The sequence below is a fragment of the Calliopsis andreniformis genome, chromosome 9 (assembly GCF_051401765.1).
Source record: "Calliopsis andreniformis isolate RMS-2024a chromosome 9, iyCalAndr_principal, whole genome shotgun sequence".
Lineage (NCBI taxonomy): Eukaryota > Metazoa > Arthropoda > Insecta > Hymenoptera > Andrenidae > Calliopsis > Calliopsis andreniformis.
The window spans coordinates 4,920,608-4,947,103 of record NC_135070.1 but is presented as its reverse complement, the minus strand read 5'-3'; the positions used below and the strand labels follow the sequence as shown (position 1 = coordinate 4,947,103).

General features: G+C 35.9%; 1 protein-coding gene across 1 annotated transcript in view; it reads left to right on the top strand.

The window, feature by feature from the left end:
- The window catches only part of Oamb (Octopamine receptor in mushroom bodies), a 151,163-nt gene that overhangs the window by 52,499 nt on the left and 72,168 nt on the right, over positions 1–26,496 (top strand). Inside the window, exon 3 of the mRNA XM_076384723.1 lies at positions 21,530–21,636. The gene's annotated coding sequence lies outside the window, so the exon portion shown is untranslated. The remainder of the gene's footprint in view (positions 1–21,529; positions 21,637–26,496) is intronic.

The following is a 26,496-nucleotide window of genomic DNA, read 5'->3' as shown; positions in this document are numbered from 1 at the left end:
TCCCTTCGTTCACCTCGACTTGGCCTTGTCGGGCTTATCGTAGCGGCCAAAGTGATTCCCACTCCCACACAAGCGTTTACCTGCGAGCAGCGTGCCTCATGCTACTTCGTGTTCACATTGGTTTAACCTAATCCCTTTATCTCGAAGATAAACAGATTTAGGAACCCCATTGGATCCCTCTTGGTCGTGTAATTGTAACCAGTAGTTGGTTACGCAATGAGGAGTGAACAATCCTGATGCGTACTTCCTCTTTCGATCGATCGATCGATCCTTCCTCTCGTTCGAGAAACCGAGGAAAGCTTCTAGAGAGCCTGATTATTTTTATAACTTACTTGAGCTTGCAATTGTAGCTAGCTGGCTTTGAAAGTGGATTGAATTACAAAATACATGGATCAATGTGCTATCAATTGGTTCTTGTTCACGGTTAAAGAGTCTGTGACACTAATGCATTTCGTTCATAGAACACGAGTGTTAGAGAGGAAACGTCGAGTGACGAGATGATATCGATGTAAACTATATCGTAAACAGATATGGGGATATGTGCAGGATCGTTTGGAAACTGAAGAGCCTGGATTTTCCAGCGATCTGGTGGATTCAACAACACTAAAGCTCAAATGCCAAATGCTTCCCTTTAGTATTGCAATCTTTATAAATTGCACGTATTGCTGTGAAGCTTGATTTACAATTTGCTTTGAACTAGAGATATGCACTCACGAATTTGAGTCAGTTTCAATACCCAAGTTTCGTTTCATAGGTTTCGAATACTATTTACGAGTAATAATGTTTCACTGGTTATATTTGTAATGTACTTAATTATCGAGCCTTAAACAATTTTTTCTGACTAAGTGGCTCGTTTCCAATATACAATTTCTTTTAAACATTTTCTCTTCTTAACGAGTGCAATATCTTTACGTTAAAAAAAGAATTCGAAATTAATTTTCAATGTTATAAACAGTTTTCCAAGTTTTTTACAAATGTCCACCGATTCAAAGATGCAGATGCACTCCTGGAAGCCTCTATATAGAATAGAAAGCTCTTGGTTTAAGTACTCACAAAAGGTTGGAATCTACTTGTTAAAGGTTCGATTATACTTGAAAGTACCCTTTACATTTGTCAAAGTACTTACAAAGAGTTTGAACTCTTCTCGTCTAAATTCGAGTATACTTATAAGTATTGCTTTCTTTTACGAAGTATTCGTGAAGTGTTCGAACCTATGCAGTCAGATTCGAACCTACTTGCAAGTATACTTGAGCCATCTATTTTTAATACACATTCCATAAGATCTACACAGAAGAAAGTCATACAAATCTTGCAAAAGTCTCTTAAGTAGATTTAAGCAGGGTAAACTTTTACAGTATTTGTCATAGACCTTTGTGGAACCAAAAAAGTTAGCTTTACTCCAGCAAGAGCATTTTTATTAAATACACAAAGTCGACTCTTATTGATTCTATTAAACTCAGGCCTGTTCGAGTGCTGTTGTAAATTCTACAAGAGACTTCAATAACTTCAGCTCAACACTTCTTTCCGAGTGTTAACCATTTTATTGATTTAAGTAATTAAAAGGATACGTGTAATTTATAAAAATCGTTCTCATTGTTAACCGAAACGTTGAATTGCCGGGGAAAATGGAGATGGAAAATTGGTCGACATTTTCCCCAGTTAATAGGGCTTTCGAGACGAGCGTTCAACAGAATAGTTGCCACTGCTTGATTACTACACCTAAAACGCTCTCGCGTGCACCATACGCTGATACGGTCTAGCGAGCGGACGGATTTGCAACTGCAGCTTTTCGAGTGCTGAGCGTTTGAATGTTCAGCACCGTATCGGTCTCCTCTTCAGCTTTCGAGTAGAGTATAAAATGATTTTTCGGACCCGTGAAACTTTGTTCGATCTGCTGTTTGATCCCTTGGATTGACAGCGTTTTTAATCCACTCTGAAAAGTTCGATCGAAAACGATCGAAGGGTGAAAGTTTTCGGAGGGAAACTCTCAACGTTCGACCTAAAATTTTGGGAATTCGGGATTTACAGAGCTTCAAATAACTGGTTTCAAGACTTAGAATTAATATCGCGTCGGACTCCTGTTGCTCTGTGGAAATTTTCGAATATTCAAAATATTTAAATATTTAAATACTACAATTTTCAAACTTTTCCATTTTTTAATATTCAAACATTTAAACAAATATTTCAAATTTTGAAATTTTCCCACTTTTCTATTTTCTAATATTTAAATACTCAAATTTTTTAATTTTCAACGTTTCCTATTTTCTAGTATTCAAGCATTTAAATTTTCAGTTACATATTTAAATCTTCAAATTCATTGAAAGGATTGAAACAATACATATGAAACTATTTTAATTGTTAATATATCCTAAACTATAAACTATCTATATCAAAAATTGATGAGTTTTAAAAGCTTGGAATGTTTTACGACAAAATTATCACAGCATTTATGGATGTCTCTTTGTTCACAAACAGCGAAAGAAGTGTTACATCAACAATAAAGGTTTTCTGCAACAAGCCGTTGGCTAATTAGTAAATTTCACAGTTCAATTCTAAATTTTCGAATCGTGTTTGCACGAGCAAAGGTTAATTTAACCATTATTAATATTCCTCTGGTGACGCGATTAATTACAACAAGAGATCCGACGATACCACGTACAAATAGCGTTCGTAGAATATATCAGCAATCTGCTGGTAATCGAGCCGCGTTATTGCATTCATTAGTAACCAGTGGCACGCAACGTTGCTCTCGTTGCCCTACAGCAAGACGAAGTGCGCTCGTTTCGTAACAATTACGATATCCACTGGCGACATTCATTTACTTTCATCGTTAGTCTTATTATTAAATCCTCGAAGATTCTTGAATAATAAAGGTCGATACTAGGATCGTCTTTTTCTGTCTACGTAGTGAATAAAAAATAAGAAGACAGTCGCTTTACAAAAGGGCAATATTAAGTTTCTAAGGTGTGAACTGACCTGAAGAGCGTGCAGTAAGATCTACATCATTGGTAAGATCTCGACAAGACGAATTGATTTATATAACTTTCAACTCCAAAATCAGATGGGAACACCGAGAAAAATGGCCTCAAAGCTCGCAATTTTGCGGTTTTGAACAAAAGAAATCAATAATAAAATCCCATCTGACCCAAGACTCGACGCTCGTGGAAAATTCGAGGGGTGTAAGTGATATTCTAGCACAAGTTGGGTCGTTGAATGTTTCTTCTGACTTTCGTTCTAGGGTCGTATTGGGTCTACACTTCTAGCCTCTGCAGTTTTTCTAATGCTCAAAAGTTGTACAAAATCGCCTGTAGCTCCAAATGGACCTGGAACAAAGGTTAGAAGACACATTTGGCGACCGAATCTGGACTAAAGTATCACCTACACTACCATGCATATGTATTTAGGTATTATCATGTTATTGAAAGACATAAAATACACTAAGTCAAATTTTGTAATATACTTTTGGCTACAAATCTCATCTCAGGCCATTTAATATTAGTTAGTATAAGTAAGAAAGTGTAGGTACTTCATGCATTTTCAATAATATGAAGGTGTCCAAATACAAAGTGATCAGATTATCTGGAAACCCTTTAACAGGTGTTGACAGTACTTACAATGCTAATAGAATTTAGAATAAATGCTGCTAACAGTCGGAGGGTTTCCAGATCAACTGAGCACCCTGTGTTTATGCACGATAGTGTACACCTCCTAAACTTTCCTCGAGCGTTGAACTTCGGATCCTTGATTCAGATGGGATTTTACTATTAGTTTTTATAGTTTAAAATCTCATCTGATTTTGGAGTTGAAAGTTATATAAATTGATTCCTCTTGAGATCTTTCCAATGATATATAGATAATCATACTGCACGCTCTTTGAGTCAGTTTATATCCTAGAGACTCAGCATTGTCCTTTACAACAATCATATCCCAGTCTGTAGAGGAAATTCTCCTAGCACTGGACAGCACCTAATCCCAGCCATTACCTATATCTTTAAAAAGTGAAACGCTACAAAGCAGCCAAACTGCAGCAGTAATAAAGAAGAATCTTCTCTTTACTTTTGCAGTTTGCTCCCGAGCCAAATTAGCTCGGCAGAATGCGAACCCAAAATCGTGGACAGAAAAGTTCCCAGTAACAATGCCACGAGTCTGACTCGTGATATTTATGTTTGGCTCGAAATTGTGACCATTAGTCAGACTTGTCTTTGCACTCGAAGGGGTTAAAGATATAGCTAATGTCCGATTTTAGGTGCTGTTCAGCGCTAGAGGAACTCCCCCTAGTCTTAATAAGGACTTGGTGGCTAAGGGGAAATGCCAGAGGCACCTGCACTTTCTCATTTTCACGAGAAATAATTGATATCGAGTGGTATCGAGGTGACATCGCCGATGCTCGTCGAAGAGGTTCACAAAATATTTTACCACGGTTAAGGGCCAAGGTGGTCGGCGTTGGACCTGAACGAGGAACACGATCACGGCTAGTTAACCGTTCGTTTCGGTGAATTATAGTCGCCTGGGGATGAAAAGCAGCACAGGGTGACTAATTGTTCGCTTGCACACTTGGGGTTCTACCAAGTTGTCGTAAAATTTGAGACGAAGCTGGGGACAGCGAAGAAGGGAAAGAAGGATGTAAGAAAATGGATGATGGGAGAAGGGAAGTAGAATTTGAGTCGAGTGGAAGAAGAGGAAAGTAGCGAGGAGATCTGAGAAGAGAAAATGTAGTGAATGGGGTTGAATGGTGAGTGAAAGTGCAGGGAGAAGAATAGAAGGTAGTAGAGGTGGGCAGGGGGTAGTAAATGGGAGTAGAGTGGTGTAGAAATGTCTAGAGAGAAGTAGATGGTCGCGAAGCAGAGTAAAAAGGCGTGGAGATATTTGAAGATGAGTAGAGAGAAAGGACTAATTCGATTCTATTGGAATTCTAGCTGGGAATATTATTGCTTTCAGGCATTAAGGAGACATTAGGGTAGTCAATTTATTATTACAAATTAAATAATTATTATGTTCAAGTGAACTGGATTTACTATAGTCTAATTGGTGTCTTCATGTATTCTTATGTATATGACGAACACAATACGTACAGTGTTTCCGTGGTATCAAGTTATGATTCTCTGACTACGAGCTTATAGCGAGGAACGCATTTCTGAAACGCAATTCATATGCTAATACATGACAGCAACAAAGCTCGTTTCCTCTAACTGGGTCCAAGTTATAATGTATAGAGCACTAATATTATAATGAGGAAATACTGCATACTGTACATGAATTGGTTAGTTGAAGAACAGTACAAGTCCAAAATTAGCTACTTTCAAATAATCTCAAAACTATGTCTGTCCCTAGAGCTAGTAATAATTAAGTTCTTGTTTTCTGTGTGTCTTAACACACTTTGGATTTGGGGTACAGATACAGTTTCGAGATTATTTGAAAGTGGGTAAATTAGGATTTGTATTGTTCTTCAACTAACCAATGCACATACAGTTTGCAGTATTTTCTGATTATAATATACGTAAAATACACGGAACTACACGTTGGGATCAAATATTAATAATAATGTTTCAGACAAGCTATACAGTTTGAGGTCTCTTATCTATACGTTTCTCTTAACTATACGTTTGAGGTCTTGTGTTATAATTATTAATTGTTGAGAAAATATCTAGAACTTGCGTGAAATGTGTCTGACTTGGGACATATTTTATCCACTTCGCCGTGTCTGACCTGGCTAGTGAATGTAGGTAGTAGAATAAGTGCCAAGTCGAGAATAAGTACCAATTAATAACTCTCTCCTTTTTTGTCATTTAGGATTACCTTTTAAAATTTCTGACACTTGTTACTGATCACTCTGTATATCTATGGATAATTAGGTAAAACGATACGAGTCACATGTTTTTATTTTCCATAAATTGACGTTCGCTATTTTGAACCTCAATTTCGTATTATAGATTTTAGTTTTATTACTTATATTGTCATTTTGTAAGAGAAAGATTCCTTTAATGTAATCTTCTTATAATAGCACAAATCCGATCTCATAAACTTTAGTTAAAGTATAAATTTACATTTCTTAAAAGCCTAGGCACATCTTAGATTTAAAATTAAATGTTCACATTTCAAATTTCGATTAAATAAAATTCAACCTAATTTAGATTTTCATTCGAATGACAAGATTAATTTTTCTTGCATTTATACTTTTGAATTTAACATCAAATAAAACCTGGTCTTCCTGACAAAGAGAAAAAAATGCTGCCTGATATCGGCGATTCGAAGAAAAGATCATAAGCTCGACCTGATTATTCAAGGAGAATCTTTTAAGTGCATCTGCTTATGCAAGATTCAAGTACATTAATGTCCAGTAAATTCGTCATTAAAATTCTATAAGAAAGTCGATAATTCACCTCCATCACTTCCCTTCTGTGCCACAAAATTTCACTGGATAAGAGGGTCTAAAAAGTGCGCCTGGAGAATAAAAGAAGAGGGACGCTCCTCAGCGTAACCACATGAAATGGATTCGCAGACTCGCCTAGCCGCGCCTAAATCCACAAAGTGACCGGTTTACTGGCAGTAAAAGCATTCGGTGAGCGATCGTTCCGTTAGGAAGTGAAAAATAGCGAAAAGCCAAACAATGGAGACTGAAAGCGGTGGCCCGTCAAGGGAAAACCTGTCGAGGGACTGTAAAGACGTGCAAAGGGTGGCTCGAATGAGGTTGACAGAGGGATGAGAAGGGACGCCTGGTAGTCATGCATTACGTCTTTCATCCAACGAAAAACGCTGATCACTGACGAGACGACCACTCTGTCGCGCTTTAATTCACGAGGGCAAGTCTGTTGTTTCCATCAGTGGCGCCTATCGTCCTCTTTGATAACGCCATAACTCGCAATCGAGCGCAGTCATTCCACCCCACCCATACGATACCACTAACGCCTCGTCGTGGGCACTTTTGTTCCTTAATTCGCCACGGGACTCGCGTCGACCTTTGATCCTTACTCACAACCTCGTTTTAGCTGACTTTCCGATCCACGCCTGCTCGAAGGATATTGTCGATTGATACAAGTCACGCTGTTTACGTTGAATTGGTACGATTAGTATTTTATTCTATCAGGGTACTTATCTGAAATTCTATGGAATGAGGGTATCGCATACGCTGTAATTATTTATACAAATTGGGAGGGCATGAGAGTGGCTTACTTATATGTTTTATGGAACACATTCTTATAAAAAGGGTATACGTTGAAGACAGAAAAATACATTTACTGAAGTAAAAGGCATTTCAAAGTAAACTTCATTTTCTTATTGTTACTTGTAAATCGATTGAAGTTAACCAATAGTCAGTAGTGTACGGTGTCACATTATTTTATAAAATTTTGAATATAAAATAGGCGATGAAGTGTGCTTTGAATTCCAAAGAAGTACTTCGTTGATAATCAAATAATAAATAACTAAATGAACCTATCGAGTGTATTAAAATGTCGCCGTATGATCGCGTGTTCCTAATCTCTAGATTACTTACGAATCATTAAGCATTGAGATCCGCAGAAAACCTGAGGAACTCCTCTCAAACGACCCTTTTTGCGCCGCGGGCAAAAGAGTGACCGAAATGAGGAAAGAAGGAAGGAAGGAAAGATATCACGATCCATTTATTTCTTGGCAATGATTTAGCGATCCTTTTCCTTGGTTTTACGTGATTATCGTTATCACGAGGTGTCATTCTCTCAGCCAGGATGTTATCTGAAGGATATTTTTAGAAATTGGTTTTTCTCCTTTTTAAAGCACTCACTTCGTTTCTTCCCTCAAATACTGTAAAAAACTGTTAGTTCTGACTACTAATTTTTGTAAAGTGGTTTTATATGTAAAATACCTTGATATTCAGTGCTGTGACCATTGTAGGCAGATGAGCCAAAGTATCAATGGCAAAAGAATTTCTAAATTATGAATTCTTCTTTTGTAAGGGCGTAATGACTGCATAAAAAGGATAAATAATTTATCTGATGTTTCATAACCTTCTTTGCAACATAACTAAAGGTTAAAATTAATCAATTATGTATAAATTAATTATGTATGTAAGTATCTATTTAATTATGTATAAATTTTGCTTTCTGATAGAACTAGGTTGAATCTCATCTGATTTTAACAATAGCTGTAGTCACACTGTACAACGCCTTATGAATCTTTTTTCTTTTGTGTAAGAGTTTAACATCGCATCGACGTCTAGCTCATTAGCGACTGTGTTGTTTATATTTTAACAAATAGCTTTGTTACTTTTAAATAATTAATTATATTCTTTATTTAAATTTTATTCTTGGATTTCAAATTTTCTGCATTCAAATAAGAGATGCTGGATCGTTATGGGCTTTTTGCAGCTATCTCCATGAATTTGTTCATGCAGAATTGTCTAAATTTAAGTATTCAGATCCTAAAGACATATTACGTTCTGTATTATAATTCAGGAAACTGGGCAAGAAATGTGAAAAGAGGAAATGAGCTAAATACAAAGAAGGTACACCTTAGAAACTACACTTATCACAATTAATTAATATTCTAAATACAGACTTGTGACTAGTCTGATTTATTTTATATACAAGGTGTTCAACAAAAACTGCCAGAAATTTTAAATGGTGATTTTACATATAAAAATAAAACGAAAATTAAGAATGACAAAATTGTGTTTGGGACTTCATCTCAGATCAATTCAAAAATGTGTCTAACTTAGGACTTCTACTATCGATGTGTATCAATCAAATCAGGCTCAGCGAAGTCAGTAGAATAAGTCACAAGTCAGACACATTTCACACGAAAACGAAGCCTGAAGTCTTATTCTAGAACGTAGAATCATCCCTTAATATTTTTTTACACTCATCCTCGAACACCCTGTAGATCGTAGATAGAGGGTAAAAAAATTTCAGAAAAAGACGACGTAGGTAATCGAGGAAAACAGTTTAAGCGCCAAAGCTTTAAACTGACCGCGCCAGGTTCTGAGATGTTCATCTGGAAGTTCCAGTGCTTATAAGAAGCGAAGGAAATTACATTCCATTTGACTCTTCAGGATGATCGAACGGCAATTCCTTTGAAGAAGACCACCGCCGCTATCAACCTCCCCCCGTGGTTATCACCGTTATCGTCGCCATTGTTAAGATCGTCGGGGGTAGTTTTCTCGATCGGTTCTCTCCCCATACTCTTTCCGCGGCTCGTTGATACCGTTTCTCTCGGTCGAACGACCTCGTCGCGAACGCGAGGGGTTGGTTCGTCGAGTGGAAGAAGGGGTTTGTTACGGGGCCGTGAACCACCCTGGGAATGGCTGGAAACAGACGAGCAGGGAATTCGAACGAAGGTATCGCCGCTGAAAATCTCGGTATTGGAAAAGTCGTGAACGGGGTCGAAATGTCCTCAAAAAAGGGGCAAGACAATTTTTCAGAGTATCTTAACGCGGAAACTTCGCCACGTATTCAAGGATGATGGTAGTCGAAGTGCAACGTTCCCTTGTGCACCATCTTGTTACTGTAAAGGGAAGCGTTTATGAGGCTGCGGGATTGAATTTTCTCTGGCTTAAAGTTTGGCTTATCTTTTAGATAGAAACAAAATGATATTTTTTAGTGTGTAAGTACTACTACTATGAATATTCCTAGGAGTTAATCCTGAGCTTGTATAATGTTAAGATTACAATATTCTGTGATATGTTTATTACTGTTTCATTGTAATAAATAATATACAATAGTAGTATACAGAAAATTTATAATTTTTCGATTTATTAATTTTGATAAGTTATCTATAGCTATTTTTTATATCAAATATGAACAATTAAGTTAGTACAAATGTTGCAGTTCTACTATATTATCTAAATAGAAATAAAGTACTTACTTAGTCGTCAATTAGGTAATCAACTGTTTAAGAAATATTAGAAGTACTCAAATAATTTTTAATGCAATACAATAATAATACACAATTAACATACGTAAAATGATAGGATATTAAATACTTTATATTAACTTATTTCTATATTAAATACTTGGGAATACATAGCAATTGTATGTTGAGGAACATTTGTTTCAACTATTTCACAAAATCGTGAATTATGATATGTTAACTCCATTAATAACTAAAAGGACGTTTCACGAATTTCTTACCAGTTTTCTAGAAAAGTTCCCTTCAGATTCCAGCCTGTTATAGGTGAAAGATAGTCGAGAACCGACGGGGATAAAGATCACGATTGGTCGACGCAATAAATTCCGTTTCGGTGGCTTCGCCTCGGACGTTCGTTTTGCAAGAGTCTCTGGTGATTTACACGCCGATGGTTTCGTAACGCGAGCACTGGAACGTGCGAGCTTATACGCGTCACGATTGACGAAACAGCACGTTATTTGGTTGGTTATTCACACCAGAAATGATTTCAGTTTCCTCTATGAATTCAGCAAGCTTTATTCCATTCCTAGAAAATTTGTCATATCACCCTTATTTATAAGTATGTAATATATAGACTAAATTAACTATATTCTAAAAAATATTTTCGTGAGTTCAACCGTGCGGTACAATACAGTAGATATTATTTACGTGGAGCTATCGAGCTAATCTTTATAAAATCCTAAAAATGTAGAGCGAACTCTGTAGCTTCGATCCTCGTGTCCATCACTTGTTGCTTCATTCCTCTGTAAAAAAATCCAATTAAAAACAGCAATCTCTTCTTCTCCTACTGGCTAGTGATTGACATATTATCGTATTCAGTACGCCTTTGTATGCCCGCCGCGATGCTTAATTAATTTTGTGGAAGTTGCAACATCGACGCGTTGATTGTCGCGCTATAATTTCAGAATTCTTGTTAAAATTTACACGGTGGTCTTAATTTCAATACACGATTTTTAATAGATTATCTCCATAATTTCTTAGTACACACTTTCTCCGTTTTAATTCAGTTTATCAGTTTAATTCATATTGGAATAAATTAATATTATATATAAATGTTTTAATAAAACATGCCTATCTGTATTAATGTCACTAATACATATATATATGACCAATATGGCATTCAAAATATTAACAAATGGAAAATTTGGGAATTTAAAACTGTGAAGTCGTAGAGTTATTCGCTGAAAATATTACTCCAGAATCTTTCATTATTTCGTAATTATCCATCCAAAATTTCACGTTTCACGAGAGAATAAGTCCTGCTCGGGGGAAGTCCTGTGGAAAGTGGCGGTGCAGTGGTATCGGAGAGACGGTGAATTCGTGAGCGAGTCAGGGACAAAATCCATTCCGCTGAAAATGTGGATAGGAAATAGGACAACGTGTCCCAGAGACGAATGTGACGGCTGTAAAGTACAATCACCGAGAAATTATGGTGTTACCTGCGTTTACTGTCCGTTGTTTACTTGTCGAAGAAATATGGCTGGGTGCAATTTTGCAGCGACGCGCGAGCATCCTCGCTCCCTTCTGCAATTCAGTTTTTCGCATCCATGCGCTCGTCTGCCAATTTATTACTCCGTTTTATTTCAATCCAATATTGTAATCATTGTGTTTTATATCATTCTGTTGAAGTGAAATTTTAGGGGCCTAGCCAGATACCTAGTATTTGGGTACCATCTTTTTATGTCAGCTTATTCTTTTTTCTAAAATTATGTATGAAAGAACAAATATGTAGCAAAAAAGCTACTTAATTTTTTAGATAATTTAATTCTTTTAGCTGCATTTTTAAAGAACAGGAAGTTTAGCCTAATTCATAATACTTGTGAGCAGTAGTGTCTTTTTTATAATTGACTTACAGTGATTTTAACTTACTATTTTATAATAGGACCACTAATTTGTGTAGATATTAGTCTGATTTAGGTTTTCTTTCGAAGCATGGATACTTTTTTCTTTCATCTTCCCGTGAATATGTGGCAGTATTGCAAAACAATATGTTATGTCAGATTTTAGAAAATTTTGTGTATCTTTTACTTGGAGTATTCAAGATTCAACTTATACAACAGTTTTAGTGGCAGGAAATTGTATTAACACACTCATTATCTAACCTTGTAACATAGTACCAATGCATTACCATAGATTGTGCGTATCTGATGTATAAGACACTGCAGGTGTGGAGATGTAAGTCCATGATACAGAACTGAGATTAGAATCTTGCTACGTTAACATTTTGGAAGAGAAATATATGTTTTTTACTACTCGTTGGTATATTGCCAAAGAAAAGTGCTTGAGACAATTCTAAAGAAAAAAAAAATATAGAATATAGAAAAATATAGAAAAGCTTAAAAACAAAGGATGGAAAACGATGAAAAAGGGGACAGAATCCTGAGTGTAGAAAGTAGAAGCAAGCATTTGAGGGACGACAAAGCTAAAGCGGATGGCAAAGCAGTAGAACCAGTTGCAGAAGAATGAAAAGCATAGGGCTGCAGGAAAGCAGAAAAAGAAGATGACAAAGAGAAAAACAACGAAGGAAATGGAGCAGCAGTTACGAAGGGATGGAGTCAGCAAGAAAACATGACGGAGAGTTGGAAAAAGCGGACGATAAGCAGAGGCCGCATGAAACGACGAACGAGCGCAGGGCTAAAGGAAATTGGCTACAAACAGCCATGGTTCCAAAAAATGGAGATGTAATGGTCGATAAGGGCAGAAGTAATGGTCGAAAAACGTAGAGAAAGGAAGCAAAGGAATAGGTAAACAGTCAGTAAAGAGAACAAACGGTGCAGAAAAAAGTACAGGTAGGAAAACAGCACACACAGGAATCAGAAGCGAACAAAGGTAACGGAGAAACGAGTTAAAAATTCAAATGAAATGAGAAAGCAGTGCTACCGCCAGAAGGTGAAAGGGGTGAAACGAAAAGTCTGCGTTAAACAGCGTACCCGAGCAAAAAAAAAAAAAAGGGTAGAAAGAAAAGGGAGAAGGGACGACACACGGGGAAGGAACAATATGATGCACGAGGGAAAAAGAGGAATGCGACGAGATGTGGCGGATTATCAGATGCTATTTTTCGAAACGGTGGAGGAGAGAAAAGGAGGGAAGACGCTGCGAGAAAAGGACGCGACTGTTCTTTGAAAGGGCGTTGAAACGATGTGAACCGTGACATTTCTAAGAAACATGGGGCTTGTTCATACTAGAACACGAAGTAGAAACGCATCCGCAGGTAATTTCATATCTGGGAAGCTGTTTCCTCTGTATGCAAATAAATTCTAATGTCTCCTCGTGTGTGTTATAACGACGTAGCTGCTCTTGAAGCCAGAGGATATCCGGAAATAACGATGAACAAAGCGCTATTACCATTATTACTTCCACGGAAATTTTAATAAGAATGTAGAATATGAAATTGAGCGTGATCTCTTTTTTTTTTTTTTTTTTTTTAATTTTAACTCGCTCATTCTATTTTCGCGTTCAGAGTTTTCGATTCATACGTGTGCACTCCTGTTTGAAAGAATCATGTTTAAGTGATTCTTAGAAGTAGAAATAATTAATGGTTTAAGGAACTAGGATAGGGTAATTTTTATTCAATTATACAGGGTGTTCAACAAGAGGTGTTAGAAATTTTAAAGGGTCATTCTGCATGACAAAATAGGATAAAAATAAAGAATAACAAAATTTCGTTGAAAGCTTTATTTCAAAGTTATTAATTGTTGAGAAAACGTCTAAAATCTATAGTCAGATGGCAAAGCCTGAAATGTTTTTTTTTTTAGAAATGAGATATATGTATATACTTTTCATAGAAAAATATATTTAAAAGTATACATGGTTTAAGAAAAAATAGTCTGGAAATTCATGACCTGTGGGTTTACCTATTGGTTTACCGAACTGTAAAATCATTGCACTGAAAAATTAGTAAATCGTGACGTATCAAGTTTTGCTATCTGACCACAGAAATATGCGTGAAATGTGTCTGACTTCGGATTTATTCTACTGCCGACGTGCACTAGTCAAGGCAGACACAGTAATATCAGTAGAACAAGTTCCAAGTCAGACACATTTCAGACGAATTTTTAGTGTTTTCTCAACAATTAATAACTCCAAAACGAGGCCTCAAACGCATTTTTATCACTTTTTATTTTGTTCTTATTTTGGCGTCTGAAATCGCCTCTTGAAATTTCTGTCACTGTTCTTGAGCACTCTGTATTTTCAAATATTATATTTCTGAAATTGATGTGATGTTGTCATTCCGTCAATTCCAATCATAAAATTTTAGGGACGTATTTTCATGATGTTGTTATACTTTAAGTAAGTGCAATAAAAACAGTCACATTCTTGACCTCTTCAGCTTCCCTTATAAAAAGAAATTATAATTTATCTTGTTAATTGGAGAAGGCGAGTAAGTCGCCGCGTGAAATTGACAATGAGTTGTTTAAAAACGCTTCGAACTTTGAATCATTTAGACTTTCCAACTCTGTAACATTCGACCCTCGAACTTCGAACTTTGAAAGTTGGCAACTCGCCAGAACTTGTGCATCGAACCCACGAAGTTACTTTTTCAACTCCCTCGTTGCGTTTATTGAACATGGGGAATAATTCGTTCCGCGACATTTCGTTTCTAATTCCGCCCACGCAGCCTCAAATATTGCAATGGGTAACGCAGAGTGATTTACCTCCCCCACATAGAACGCGTACACGTGGGCGATAACTAATGAATGGTTGATAAATGGAACATAAGTCGTGATTTTTCAGCGAATTGCATTTGATTAAAATCGTTCATCGGGTCACAGCGTTTTCGCGTGGGAGATGCTATTTGCACTTTTCATCCAATTTGTTTATGCACTTTGCTCTTAGCGTTATCCTAAAATAACATTTATATTACAAAGAGTTTGAGTCACCTTTTATGTTGATATGAAATTTATGTATCATGATGTATACAATCTGGAAGTTTCAGCGAATAGAAAAACTTTAAAAATTTGAGTATTTTAAAATATTTTTCAAAATAAGTTAATTATTTGAAATTTCATAATTTTGAAAATTTTTTAAATTCTAATGTTTGAGTGCATGAATATTTGTTTAACTTGAGAATTTAAAAACTCAAGAGACTTAGACATTTGAATATTTAAAAGTCTGAAATTACTAATATTGCTGTAACTTAAAGAGTTTTTAGATTTAACCATGAGTTGTGAACTAGTATATCACAAGGTACATTATCAATGTTGAAGGTTCAGGGGTAAAAAATTTGAAAGGAACCGGGATGAAAGTGGACAAACGATATAGAAGAAGCAGTGTACATTCTACGTCCTCGAAAGACTAATATTTGCCATCCCATGTGTAGTAATTGATTGTCTGCTTTTGATATAGAAGAACGACCTCAGATGGAATTAATTCTCTCCCTTAAAATAAATACAATTTCAAGCAATTTATTAGCGTAATCAATATTCCGAAAATTAGTCTTACTACGAAGATTAAATATTTGAAGAAAACTTAATTGACCTTTCAAAGATGTAACAGTTCGCAACTTCAACGGTTCCTGGAGACGAAGAAGATAAAATCTCTAAGTGAAAAATCCAACGTTAAAGTCCAACGATAAATGTCGCGTCGCGAAGAACGACAGAATCAACAAAGAAAATTACTCTTCTTTTAAATAAACTTCTGGCAAGATCCATAAAGCAATACTCGTATCGAAACTGGTTTCTCCCAACTCAGAAACTGTTTCGATCGTGCTGTCAAAGGGTTAGTATCTCTTCCGCAGCTTCTCGAATTCTCCTCGTTATCAGTCGAGCACTTCCACGGATTTCCTCGCCTCGCGTCTTCCATAACACTTCAATTACCGCGGACAAAGATCGCAAAGACTTCCGCTAGCCACTCGAGAACGCTCGCGAGACGCGAGAGCGATTGTTTCATTCTCGGCGATTTCTGGTTATCTTGCCAGGGAGAAGCGACGAGAACCCGAACCGAACGGATCTAATGGTAATACAATAATCTCATTCTTCCCTTCTCTCCCTGCCAATAATAGCAGTGCTGCACGAGATTCGAAGATTAATTTTGGTATTGTCTTGTTTTGCCTCGAATTTCAAGGCAATAACAGGGCAAGACTACTTTATACAATATACAAGATAATACAAAGTTGTTAATAATCTTGGCCTACATAATATGTTTTACAATAATTTAAATCTTTTCTTCATTTTAAGAAACATAGAAAATTACGTATACATGTACACCTGAAATTACGTATAAGAACATTTTTATACCTAAATTAATTACAAATAGTAAAATTTGAAAAATGTTGTATGATTTATTTAGAAATAATTAGTACTTATTTTTATATTGTTCATGTATATAAATCCTATTTTTCAAGAACAAGACAGTATTTCTACAAATATTACAAATATTGTCTTGTCTTGACCCTCGAGCAGGACTAAATAATAGTAAGTGTTTCCTCTGGGCATGGCTGCTGCCTCTTATTTCTCATCTCAACGACTAATCGATAGACCGTTCGCGGACAATTATGTCCCCTGTGCCGTCGACGCTCCTAATCGCCTCGAAATCGTCGGTAAAGGGAATGTAATGGACTGTTGGCTAGCAGGCAAATCTCTTGCAGCATGCGGAACAGCCCTCCACAAAGAGATTGATGAATTTCTGGCGTGAGCAGCGCCCGTGCCTCTCGCAGTGTTTGCCTGGACAACCTGCAACGCGGAGAGATACCGATTTGCAATGGAATTCGCGTTGTTAATTAAGGGTGAACTTAGTCGGGCAGGAAATTCGAGGAATCTTCTGGTATCTCTCGCAGCTTTCTGTCAGAACCTGTACACACCCTGTATTCGAATCTCCCTCGACGTCTATTTCAAATTAGACCTCGTTGATTGCCTGTATTTCTCGTAAATTATGGTATGCAGAGTGTAATAAATATTTTAAACGATAGAGGAGGCTAAATGGATCATAAATGTTCTGTAATGCATTAACCCCTTGACCTATAATACCTTGCCAGACTCGTGCACTTTTTACAATACCTTCGCTGCAGATTACGCGATAACACATGAGAAGTCTGAGTTCGTTTAATGGCATCTCTGCGGTTGGCAGTTTAGGATAGTTACCTCTTCAGATCAGCAGCGAGGGTAATAAAATTACGAAAGAAAATCGTAGGTCAAGGGGTTAAAGCTAACATGTCTGTTGGTTAAATCAATAGGTGTAGGATTTTAAGGATATATTAGTGAGTTGCAATAGTATTAACACATTCTGCTGCATTGTCTGTAACTTAATTGTTACAGAACTTTGAAAATTCAAGGTGTTTGTAGAAATGAGATTAGCCTACTTGTGGGGGTGTTCGGTGAAAACCGTGGCCTACTGGTAACCTGAATTTGTAGGTATATTACAGTCACAGGTGTATGTATGTACGATAATCTTAACTCCTGAATGGTATGCTGGGGTAGGTCACAGCATTTATATTATTTTATTTTTAATATTAGCTGTTTAAAGTACTAGTGATTTACTTATACATAATAAAGAATAATAATCTGAAAAGCTGTGAATTCTCTATTTACTTATTATTAATCATTTGTAATAATTAAATGCCAACAATTCTAGATTGTGTTATAATACTGAAATTATTCCAGTTAGAGGTCGACCCCAGGTCTTTTTGGACTCATACTAAGTACACTTTAAAAATAGTTTCTCTGCCAAAATTATATTATTATACATTTCAAGGATGGTTAGACAGTAACACAAATGCTATATACAGAACTAATTATTCTTTACTCGTCATTTGCACAATGTATACACAAAATATTCAGATTAAATTTGACCCGAGATCGGTTGTTCGAAGGTTAAAAGTCTTTGAAAGCATACATACATATCCTGGAACAGCCAGAAGGTCCAGGATAGTAATCTATATCAAAGTATCTGTGTCAACAATATTCAGGAGCTATTCCTTGTTCTAAAATCTCAACGTCACCTCGAATGTAGAGGTGGAACTATTGATACAGATATCGTTGAATATCGATAATATCGGAATGTTATTGATAATTCGATGCATTGATAATATCAATAAGATATTAGCAAGGAAAACAGCCGCAGAAGGAGCTAAGATTATTATTAAGATAAAAACACAATAAAACAAGCAACATATAACAGCAAAACGCAATAATAAAAATATAGTAATTGACAGTGTATTCTTTACAATCACTCTCCTTTTAATCGTTCTGTTTGTACAACTCTGACATTGACTCATTCTCTGTTCTTTTAAGATTAATTCTGCAGCTTTGACTTCATTCTTAGAATTAGATAAATACTTAGTTTGGGTTACACAATTCTGAAATATACAACTGACAATGAGGAACAGGAACAATATTTTAGCAATGGATGCATATAGATATATAAATTGCAGTATACACTGTAATTGTGGATTGATAGGACAGTGAAAAATGTGGACTATGATACTGATTACAAAACAAAGCTGCATTAATAAAATATGAATTAATTAAAAAAGTATACATATCTATGTATGTATATACATATTTTTAGAAAATAAGTATAAAGAACGTGTTTCCTTTGATTTCAGTTAACTTTAATGTAATACTCTCTATTGGTTTTATTGATATCTTAACGATATCATCGATATATCGCTAAGTATCATTAACGTATCGATAAAGCATCCATAATCAATAATCCCAGCTCTACTCGAATGCAAAACGGATACAGATACGACATATTTTGTGATCCTTTCGCATTATTCTACTACACTCTAGAGTATTGAAACGTATATTTAACGCCCCTTGTAATGAATCAATGTCATTGATTTTCATTGGACGTCCCTTCGTGTTTCGGAGACGCTATGCAGGTAAAGGAGCAGAAGCAGCGACGATATCAGCGTCGTAAAAATTGGTGTGTCGGATCCTCCGAACTTGGAAGCCAATAACGTCGATACTTGTATGCGCGCAAACATTCTTCAAGCATGCGAAGAACGATTGGAAATTCCGCGCAGGTAAACACCTCGTTCGGTCTTTAATTTACGAGACTGTCGGCGGTCGTTCAGAGGAAAGAGTTTGCAGAACGTGTCTTTTGATCTTCCCTTTTCGTCCGAGCGCCGACTCGCCGTCTATTTCCTCTCCAATTTCCAGCGACCTTGTTTGTCGGCCCTCGATTACGCTCGATAAATATTTTACGTGTAGTCGATACAGAAAGGTGCATCCTACGCGATCATCCTTCGCGCGCGGCGCAAGAAGCCTTCGAGAAGTTGAGACAGTAGTTCTTGGTCCATGAAGATGCAACGTGTAATTCCAGTTTGGTTGTAGGAGAAGTGTACCTAATGCTGGACGTTGCCTGTGTCTTTAAAAAATGATATGCAACAAAGCGGGCAAACTGCAAAAGTGATTGCAGGGAATCCCTTCTTTATTTTTGCAGTTAGGTCATTTTGCTGTGTTTCATTTTTTAAAGATATAGGTAATGTTTAGCATTACGTGCTGTCCAGTATTAGGTATACTTACCCTAGTTCTTGATGAGTGGTAGATATCAGAGTTTAAGAAGATGATGAAGCAGAGCAAGGTTATGGACTCATAAAGACAGTTCTATTCTAAATTTTTAAATTCGAGAGTCCCAAGCTTTAGAACAAGCATCGAAGGCTCTAAGAATTCAGATGTCTCTTAAGAAATTAGAGACTCCAAAGTCTAAGTGTTAAAAGATGGTGAATGTAAAAACTTCTAATGTACAAAGGTCCAGAAATCTAAAATTCAGGAATCCAGAAGTCCAAGAGTCTAAGGGTCTGACGATTTAAGTACACTAGAATCCAAAGACGGAAGACTAGAAGGATCCAGTAGTCTAAGAGCAGGAAGATTCTGGGAGCCAAAGATTCGGAAAATTGATAATTCAAGAATGCAAGAGATGAACAGTCCAAGGATTAATGTTTTAAGAACATTAGAATTTAAACGTTCAAGGGTCCAATAGTTAAAAAAGTCCAAACTCATAAAGTTCAAAAATTCGAGAAACTAGAAGTCTAAAAGTGCACAGATTGATAGACCTTTTAAGAATAGTCAGAACTTAAAAGTACTAGGCTTTAAGAGTTCTAAAATTTAGAAGTTCAAGAATCAAAAGATTCAAGCATATAAAAGTATTTCAATCTAAATTTTTAATGTGTTAAAAATACTAAGGACCAAAACTTCAAAAATAGACTTTGCCAAGTTTAAAAATTCAAAATTTTAAAGATTTCATCTCCTAAACCTTCAAAGATTCAAAAGTCCAAAAATTATACCTTAACATGTAACGAATACTAAAACCCAAATCCTCAAGGAGAGTTGAAGAGTCCAAGAGTCCAAGAGTGCAAGCATCCAAATATCTTTATTCCCTAATTCTCAATATCAATCAAAATTTACTTATTTCTTCCTACCCTTAGTTATCAAATTGAGCTTCGTAAACCACGAAGGAATAGTACGAATATCATAATCCACGTTCTCAGGTAGCCTAAGAATAAGGTGAGAGAGGTTCGTTCGAGACTATCGTGCGCGCACGAAGCCCAAGGAGTCGGAAATCGAGGGTGCTTAGCACGCGACTTTGCAAGGCCAAGTCGTGGGAGGCCATTTTATAACCAATTAGTTTCCCTCTCTAAGAAACTGCCTACGGAAGTAGTACTCCAGCGTCCTTCGGTACGGCCGAAGTGGCCGGATGGGGCTCGCCACAGACGAAAATAGAAAATCATCGAGCTGCGATGACTTCGGGCTTTTAATAGGGAGTCACGAACACCACTGAGAACAATAGCAGTTTATCGTCTTTATTAATCGAAGATGATGCCGCGTTGCCTTTGTACCGTTCGCTCTCTCCTTCTTAACTTTAGAGTCTGCCTAATTGGTACAACAGTATGAGTGAATTTTATTATAATTTCTATGTTTAAAGCGACTGGGTTAATCGAAAGTACTATTGGAGCTTTGTGTCGAAAATTTATTGAAATCCATTAACATTGAATTTAGGGGTAGATTACATTTCAGTAGTAGAACATTGAGTTTTTATTGAAACACTTGAGACAACTGTCTGATACGTCTAATAAATACTTATATTGATATTCTGCTGAATAATATTATTGCCCTATTTTCATTATACAAGATGTTCGAGAACAAGTGTCAGAAATTTCTAAAGCTGATTCTACGTGTCTACATGTCTTCATTCTACAGGTATTAAAATTTGCATGAACTGTGTCTGATTTAGGATTTATTCTACTGTTGGCGTACATTAGATATATTTTTTTAAGAATTAATACCTCAGAACCGAAGCCTGAAACGCTAATTAGTCTATCTTCATTTTCGTCTTATTTTAGGGTATAAAATCACCTCTTAAAATTTTTAATGTCTGCCGAACAGCTTGTATATGCATATTCAAGGCTTTAAAGTGCATTGATGTAAATGGAAATTAATTAATAATACTTACAGCTTAACATGCAAATTAGCTTAATTCTAAGAGGCAGGTTCCTTTCAAATAAGGAATTCAATTAGTTGAATCACCTTTGTATATTATACAATAGTACCTTCACAGGGCATTAGAGAGCTTATTTTCCTCTGCGATTAAACAGGTATTAAACGTAAAATAGTTGGGTAAAACAATAGCAGGACTTTCCCGAAGGAACTACAAGCATTAAAGTAATTGAATTTTCTCGATTTAATCAGACCTTTCATTCTTCTTTCAGACCCTAAACCGCACGAAAAAATCAAGCGACGATAGTCCCACTCGATCACCAAAGGATTATCCAGTCCTGTCGTCCCAGGGATCCGATTTTAATGAAAGCCTTTCTCGGTAAGTCCCTTCACGATACAAATTCGTTGACGTCGATTGATTGCTTGAAAAAAAAAAAGAATCTTTTACTCCAGCATACCAAAGACGACTCATTGATGTGAAAGATTAAACTAATGTATTTTTAGAGAAACCGAGCGTTTTATATTTTTTACTACAATAACTTGTTCTAGCATAATTACTAACATTATTCATTAAAATAGTTGTTCGCATATAAGGATCGTAATTTACAAGTAAAATGTAACCTAGCTTGTTTAAAGCACGAGAGGTAATTAATTATCTAATAATCTAATTATCATTAAATAGGATCCGAAAAGAGTAGTATACATGTGTATATGTTTTATTAACATTTGTTTATTTTAACTTGTTAGTAAGACAAACAATAATATTAAAGAATTACAGATTCTCATTAGACTCAAAATTACACATAGAACATAAACGCAAAATAACATCTGTTCCATAACAACATACAATTCGTAAAAATGACGTTAAGCTCCAAAAATGTCAAAAATTGTTATTCAAGTATTTATTATACAGCAAAAATATCATTAATTATATTTTTTATAATAGTCCCTTCATAACTCGAAATTCGATTTTTCGTGGGTTAACACCATTGCAGAACAGGGCCCAATTCTTCCATCGACGTCAGTTCAGATTTCCTTATTTACCCTAATACAACGCAATATTTTTCCACTCGCCGTACACCACGTACATTTCATCAATATTATCGTAATCGACGTTTCGCTTAATTAATATTCCCGATGACCAACATTTCACCGTCATTCTTCGATCTCGCAATTCCAACCGTCCAGCGACGTTAAAAGCCAAGCGGTAGCAGAGAAAACAAACACGTGAAACGAGACAGAAGCGCGGAGGATCGATCCTGCCTAGGGAAAAGGAGAACGGAACCCCTTCAGCTTTTCCTGTACACGTTCGCGCGATTCGGAATGCACCGAGCCCCTACCCATCGCCTTTCACCCGTCGCTCGGAAATATCTCGTCTCTGGCATCCCCTCGCAGAGCTTGCAACGCAAAAACACGCGCGGAATGTATTACGCTCGGGCCGCGTAGCCGCAATACGGAATCGTCATTTTATTGCAACGTCGCGGATCTTACTCGCTCGATACGCAACAGACGGGGCGAGTTTTTACTCGCGAAAGAAAGCCCCGTTTAATGAGCTGCTCGACCTTTCTCCGTTGCATCGCGGGTAATGCGATTACGGTCGTATTAAAAGTACCGCGAACTCGTCAGCGCATCGTCAGTGGTCGGCTCGTGTTACTTAATCCTATTATAATGGCCATCGAAGTCGTTATGTAAAAGGACGCCGCTGAAATTGGGATTCGTTAACGTGTTCGATACTTAGGCCATGTATACTATTAGACACGGTTTGTATACAGGGTATAACATGTATGCGTTTGTATATTTTAAGAGATGGTAGAATACTCCAATTGGATCACAAAATGTCTTGTAACATGGTGTTCGACCTGCTTTCGTTTTGCAACAATAATGCCTTAAAGTTGGTACTGTGTTCTGAAATGAAGAGTAACTTCTGCATATGGGGGAGATAAACACATTGAAAGAGTTCGTTGAACTAGAAAATTCGGTTGGTTGAGAAAGTTGTGTTTGTTTTGGAAGGCTATGAACACGTGTTAAGACCCTTATTGGTTAGGGGTTGGTGACGCTTCTTGTGTTCTTTGGATCTTCTGTGAGGAAGCTCAAGATGGTTGAGAGAAATCTTAGCAAAGTAGAATGAATTTGAGTAAGCTGGAGTGAATCGAAAGTGCGTGTTTTGTGAGGTAATTTAGCATATCCAAGTTGACCCTCTGTCGTATTTATTTTTCTTAGATAGTATGTATCAGGAATAATTTAAACAAAAGAAATAAATGAAATGACTGATTAGAAGCTGAATAGTTACTATAGAATAGTTAAAAAATATTAGTAAGAATACTGTTAATAAACAAATAATACTAATATATGATCTAGCAACTCTGCAGAAAAGAAGGAAGAGAACATTTCTTTGTTATGATCTATTTGTATAGGATAATTTGTGCAAAATCAGTCCTAGCAATAAACACATTAATTCGATCAGTCCTACCAATCTAACCTGACAGCTTTTTGACAGGGTCGTTTTGTTTTTCTTTATTCAAGCAAGGTCAAAATAGTCAATGCACCGTCCTGTTGATTTTGCACAAATTTTCCTCAGAAAACATTTTAAATGATATCTCTATATTTTCCTTTCTTCTAAGCCAGCAACGTAACGTTGTATTAGTTGCAGGTTTTTATTCCTAAGATATTAGCCTTTGAAGTTTGGAATCTCAAGTCTATACTACGACTTTGTATTTTTCCTATTCCTATTTTTTCAAAGGGAAGGTTCCTTTATTTTAAACATTAAACTTTTTTAATACTAGTAATAAGTGATACAAATGTTACCTTATGTGGTCCATTATTCGCAGATTAGAATATATTCAACGAATTTTACGAACCATATATGAATCGAGAAATGGTCTGACTAATGCTTGATATTACTACTTATATAGTAGTAATAGTCAATTTTCTATCATCTTAGAGAGTAGAAGTTATAGTAATAAAATTCTCAGAGTACGAAATAAGGAGATACTTGATATTATTTTGGTTTAAAGGAGATATAACATAGATTGTGTTTTTCTTATTTTTATTTTACAAAATCATGAATTAATATAGACATAAGAACAGACCCCCCTTTCCATAAATTCTCATATCTCGAATTTATGAATGTTTCATTACTTAGAATCACAGAATCAATCAACGTCACTGCGAAATTTTTTATTTTTAAATAAAGTACTTCTTTTATTTTAAAATGTGCCAGAAAATAAGGGAAGAATAATAAGAAAAAAGAATCATTTTTTATTTTTTCAGATTTTTGTATTAAAAATACATTATGATTCATACGTGCATCATTGCCCATAAGTATTATATTATTTGGAAACATTAACTTTTACGAAATATATACTTATATGAAACAGCTCGCACTTTCGTCATTTAAACTTCCAATAGAGAAATATTAAAGAAAAACTTGCATGATGCATATCTGTATCTCTGAGCACTGTAGGGTTAAACTAAATAAGAGGTAAATTCTCTAACATTAGACCAAACTATCACCTTAATTTTCTGATTCTGAGGCTAAAGGTAATCCTTGATTCACGGAGTTAGAATAGGGGGTTAAATCGAAGTTTGTTGGCTGGTCGCTGCAAACCTCAGCCTAAATGTCCTGATCCCGATTACATCCGGAAGTTCTCACCTCCTTTCATCATGGAGAGCGTTACTCTTGGCACACAGCCCTCTTTGGCTTCCCGTCTCGCACGAAACTTTTCAAAAGGATTTCGCTAGATAAAGCTGGACGAGCAGTTTCCCTGACTTATTTCACACTTAGTACGCCTCAGGAGACTGATCACTCGCTGCGCTTACTGGCGAATTTTTTACGAGGCCTTCTTCTGGCAATAGAAGTTGCCTGTCTTAAGCGGTCGCAAACTGTTACTTCAAAGTTTAGAAATATGGTTGTTGCAAGGACTTTAGACGGCTACCAAGGAGCTCGATCATTAGAGATTTAGAACTAGTCGGTCTTTTGCGTTGTTAATTTGTTACGTAATTGTAATTGTATACAGGATGTCCCACTAACTATGTCTACTTGAAATATTTTTGTTATTTCGACTAGTGAGCGAAAGTATTACGTAGGAAAGTTATAGAGTCGACAAAAAGTATTTATTCTTTGTATTTATCTGTAGTTATTATTTACTTTTATTGTTAGTTATCGTTTCTTGTATCATTTTGGAAATAATTTATTTTGTGTATATGTTGGCCTTATACATTCTGATTATTATTGAATAAATAAACAAATTAGGGAAAGGTATATTAATACAGCAATGGTTTTGTTACAAATAGGGACTTACAGGAGATCTGAAAGATAGACAAGTTTTTTTAAATGAAATGTTTAATATTTTATGCTTTTACTAGAGTAGATTTATTCCATATTCTAAAATTTGCTTTTTTTAAGATATTTGACTAATTCACCCTGCTCCTTTCATTAGGAATATGTTCAAAATGTCAACGTTGTGAACTGTGAGCTGTTATATACCTTGCATGTCTTATCGTCTTGTAATCTACCGCAGTACATGCTGTAGTAATCCATCGCTATTATATTTTTCATCGTTCTTATATAACTTTCTCTGCTATTATATTTTATCGCTATTTTTTCCATTTGGAACACGTGTTGTTAGTATATCTTTGAATATATATCCTAATAAAAGTACGCATAATGAACAAAGCAAAATGTTTCATAAACCTTAATACTTTCATGTTCATACTCGAGATTCGCTCTTTTATCGAATTCGAGCATAAAAAATAAACATTTCATTTAAAAAAACAAGATTAGCTTTTAAACATTCTTATGTCTGCATCTATCAAGATATTTCGTTTATTATTTGAGATAACGAACGTATTTCATGTGCCAAATTATAGGAGTTAAAGAAAAACCCTGCCACACTAAGCTCTTTTTATGACATGTATTTATCTAGGTCCACTTGAGATCAATTAACGAGGGTGAGATATTTTCATTTGATAAACCGTTGTATTTTATATTTCAACCAGCTTTAATCCTCGTATGATATAATTTGATTAACAAAAAAAAATGATATAACAATATTTCTACATAAAATTCAAAATTTTTCAGTTTATTGATCTCCATAAGTCACGCATCGATATTCCTCATATCAAATATTGAGAGTTGGTATAACACAAAACCAATGACACTACCATACCATGTAATTCTTGTATCAATAACCAGGTACCAAGGTATCGTTTCCCCATTCTCTTTAAACAACGACAATTT